The 4,461-nt window shown below is 43.2% G+C and overlaps 1 long non-coding RNA gene across 1 annotated transcript in view; it reads right to left on the reverse strand.

Annotated features, from left to right (window-relative positions):
* The window catches only part of LOC110304963, a 69,088-nt gene extending 65,854 nt beyond the window's left edge, over positions 1-3,234 (reverse strand). Inside the window, exon 1 of the long non-coding RNA XR_002379122.1 lies at positions 3,188-3,234. This is a non-coding gene — a long non-coding RNA (uncharacterized LOC110304963). The remainder of the gene's footprint in view (positions 1-3,187) is intronic.
* Between the last annotated feature and the right edge of the window lie 1,227 nt (positions 3,235-4,461).

Consider the following 4,461-nt stretch of genomic DNA (forward strand, 5'->3'; position numbering starts at 1 on the left):
TTTTTTTTTTTCAATAATCTAATTAGCATTTGAACCAGGTCAATACTAGTTTCCCTGCTATGCAAACCCACACCCATGCTAAGTGTCTCTAGGGTTAGAAACACAGTGATGATATGTCTGTTTGGTTTCGATGTTTATGTACAAGGAGCCTCAGGTCATTTTCAGAAGAGAGTGATTGAAGGCGAGCCTTACCAAGGAAGTGAAAATTTCCACCCCTCAGTGGTCACAAAAGAAAAGCAAGCATGATAAAGAATCAAAAGTGATGGAATATTAAAAGTCAACAATGGGTTAATTCCCATTCAGTCCAGAAACTCACAAGGCTAACTAACCTTTTAGTGTTAAGTGAGTTCAGGAGAATTCTGGACTCCTGGGGAGAGGGAGTATATACCCCATAGAACCATTCCATCTCCGTGACTGACAGGCTCTGCTGCCCTTTGAAATCTGGTGCTTGTGCAAATTCTGATCCAGAGATGTGTGCGCATGCGGAGCGGCTCCCGGGACGTCAGGTGCTCTCTTTCAGCCTGGGTTTCTGAGCTTCTAACGAAGGTCACAGGCTTTGCAGGGCTAATGGTTTTACCTGCTAAGCCATCTTCTTTATTTTAATAATGTATGCATTTGAATATTATGCCTGCAGGTATGTCCGTGCAATGCGTGTGCAGCGTGTGTGTGCAGCCCCTGTGGGCCCCCTGGGGCTAGAGTTACAGGTGGATGTGAGCTGCCATGTGGGTGTTGGGGGAAAGAAAACCAAGGCCTCCTTCTGTAGGAGCACCAACCGCTCTTCCGCCCTGAGCCATCTCTTCAGCCTCTTGTTAACCCCTCTTGCCAGCTCACGACACACACTTCCGGAGTACAGAAAAAAAAAAAAATCCTTTATCAGATAATGACAATTCCCTGTCCTGTGAAGTAGGGCCTCCTCCTTTTTTTCCCTCTTTTCTTGGGCTGTCTCTATCCTAAGCAGCTGCTAGGGAGCTGTCCTAAACAATGGGACTCTGGGTAACTTTGCAGCAAGGATTTGGACTATGACACAATTTCGTCTGGGGCAAGAACAAGAAGTCAGTACTGCTTCCTGCGGGCAATGCCTCTCAGAGAACAAACCTTGTGCAGTACATACCATCATATTCAGTTTTTTAGTTCATAGCTGTACTTTTTGAACGGGATTCCCCTGTCTTAATCCTCTCACATTTCATAATGTAATTTAAATTCTATGTATCTATGGAAAAATCTAGGAACAGCTTGGCTGTAGTGGCTCACACCTTTAATGCCTTCACTCTGCAGGCAGAGGCAGGTGGATCTCTGGGTTCAAGGTTAGCCTGGTCTATAAGATGAGTTCTAAGACATTTGGGCTACACTAAGAAACCCTATCTCAAAGCTTGGCAATATTGCCCCACCGCCCTCAAAAAAAATCAAGGAACCACAAATCAGAGAAAATACATAACATAACACTTAAACTTGCAAGTAACTGACTCTAGATAATTACAGAGCACTTGGAAATTTCAGGCTTTTATTTCAATCAGTATGTTGTACAACATGTTTTTTAGTCCACAGATATGCTTTACTTTATTAAATATAAAATATCATTAAATAAAAGATAAAATTATTTTTTAAAAAAAAAAAGAATGCATCACTAGGGAGCTGAGGAAATGGCCCAGTTGGTAATGAACCCAAGCTTGGCATCTCAGCATCCACATGAATGCCGGGCACAGTGCCATGTGCCTTTCACACTGTAGCTGGGGGTACAGATACAAGCAGATCCCCGGAGTATACAGGCAAGCAAGAATAGTCAATCAGCGAATTCCAGGGTTCAATGGAAGATCCTGTCTCCAGTCACAATATGGAATAGAAGGCTTATGATATTGACCTCTGTCCTCCCGTTTCTGTGTGCCCACACATGCATGTGCACACATATGAAATGAATAAAAAATATATATATACTTATGTGTAAGTACACAAAGTGAATAAAAATATCATCAAGGTTGGTGGTGTAGCTCAGTGGTATGGTGCATGTGTAGAATATGTGAGATCATGGGTCTGAAACTCAGGACTACAGACACACAAAAACCACTTCAGTGGATGAAGTAGGTGAGGTCATACTACTTTTAGAATAAAATAAATCAGAAAAAGTGAATGGTGTACAAATAGAATCACACAGGGAAAAGGAAGTTACCCACTGCAGGTGCCCAACTGGAGCAAATCTTGCCCTATTCCTTTAAAATTTGAAGCATAAAATAATGTGAGAAGAGTAGAGTAAGAAAACTTGCCCACCCCACCCCATACCCATACCCCCGAAAGCTCACTAACTTGGAGCAGTCCAGCACTGAGGGCCATCAGATCCTGGGTTCTACCACTCATGGACCAGATCTGCATCTTTCCAGCTGTGTGAGCCTGGGGTGCTTCATATCCTCATCTTAGAAGAGCAGGTCCTGCTTCAGAGGTGTTATGTGTATTAAATGAATAACACTTGTGCAATTTTTAGTCAACTGTTTGGCACCTGTAGGAGGTGGTTGCCTTTGTTTTGACTTGGCCAGGTGACAGTCTAGGGAAGGGCCACACAGAGCTCTGACAGACTGTGAGGACTGCAAGGACAGATCTTTTGCCAGAAGACTTCCCCAAGGGAGGCAGGTTTCCCAAGGTTAAGGCTGTGGCTGAAAGAACCTGGAAAACTCCACTCAGGAATTAGTCTTTAGGGCAGGTAGGGATCTTACAGGAAAGTGAATGGATTCTATAGCCCAGGTTTTCATGACAGGCTATGAAAAAGAAGGCTTGGAGTGTCTGTGAATGTATTTTCACACAATTAGACCCCAGTTTCAAGGAATGTAAATATATTTCTCTGATAGAGTACTGTTTTCATTTTCTGAACAAAGTGCACTGAGAGGGAATAGAAAAAGAAAATCTCTTGGAGGGAAAAGCAGAGGAGAAATCAGAAAGCCTGTGCTTAGTTTAAGCAGTATCTTCCTGCAGAGTAGCTCTCTTTTAACCTCATATTTATGCAATGCCTTGTACGCAGTACATGCTCAATAATTACGCATTGGTTTCATTTTTCATCCTTTAAGCAACAACACTGAAAGCCCTGTTTTAAAATATTTGCGCTTCCTCAGAAGTTTAACGGTAAAGCATCAACAGCAAATTAGGGAAGTTTTCCATTTAATTCTGGAGGGACTTAGCCACTTGGGTTCCTATGTTAACTTACCACGCAGCTATGTACACAAGCGTCTCAGAACTGGGAGTCATCTGTGGGAAAGAAAAATAAAATACATTGTTCTCTTTTTAAGTGTCCTAAGCATAAATTGTATTTGATTTACCAGTTCAAAAAAAAAAAAAAACATTTCAGTCCAGAACAATGTTTTTAAGGTTGGCCTGGTCTGCACAGTGAGTTCCCTGCCAGCCAGGGCTACATAACGAGAACCAGTCTTTTAAAATGTTCTAGTTTTTTGTTAGAGATGGTGGCACATGCCTTTACTCCCAGCACTAGGAAGGCATAGACAGGTGGATTTTTGAGTTGGAGGCCAACCTGCTCTACAGAGTGAGTTCCAGGACAGCAGAACAGCCAAGACAACACAGAGAAATCCTGCCCCTCCATTCAAAAGAAGGAGGAGGAGGAGGAAGATGATCTGATGGTGGTGGCACATGTCTTTAATCCCAGCATTTGGGAGGCAGAGGCAATCAGATCTCTGTGAGTTCAAGGCCAGCCTGGTGTACAGAGCAATTTTCAGGATAGCAAAGGCTATACAAAGAGTCTCTGTCTGGAAAAATAAAACAAAACTTTCTGCAAGCATAACAGAGAAGCATTAATAGTGTCAGGGACTGGTGCTTGCCTGTGGGATGGGTCTCTAGTTGGGTTGGTTATTGCCTGGCCATTTCCCCAGTCTCTGCTCCATCACCTTTCCCCACATTTCTTATAGGCAGAATACATTTTGGGTGGAAAGTTTTGTGGGTGGTTTGGTGTTGGGGGAAGGATTGAGGGCCCTGAATGGGATAAGAACTCCATGGAAAGGTGAACAGAGTCAACTAACCCGGACCCTTGGGGCTCTCAGAGACAGAATCAACAACAAAAGAATATGCAAGGGCTGGAACTGGTCCCCCTCCCATCCCCCATATATATAGCAGATGTGCAGCTTGGTCTTCATGTAGGTCCTGAACAACTGGAAAGGAGGCTATCCCAAAAGCTGTTGCCTGTCTGTAGAATCCATTCCCCAAACTCAGCTGTCTTGTCTGGCCTCAGTGGGAAAGAAAACACTGCAGAGACTTCATGTGCCAGGGTAGAGGATACCCACGGAAAGGGGGAGTACTCCACTCTCTCAGAGCAGAAGGGTTTGGACAATGAGGTGAAGGATTATGGGAGGGGACTATTGGGAGGAGGGGACAGTGATCAGTATGTAAAGTGAAATAAATAAATAAATAAATAAATAAATAAATAAATAAATGAATAAATAAAAGTTCAAAGACACGGAGACATACTCTTGA

This window comes from Mus caroli, chromosome 1, assembly GCF_900094665.2.
Source record: "Mus caroli chromosome 1, CAROLI_EIJ_v1.1, whole genome shotgun sequence".
NCBI lineage: Eukaryota > Metazoa > Chordata > Mammalia > Rodentia > Muridae > Mus > Mus caroli.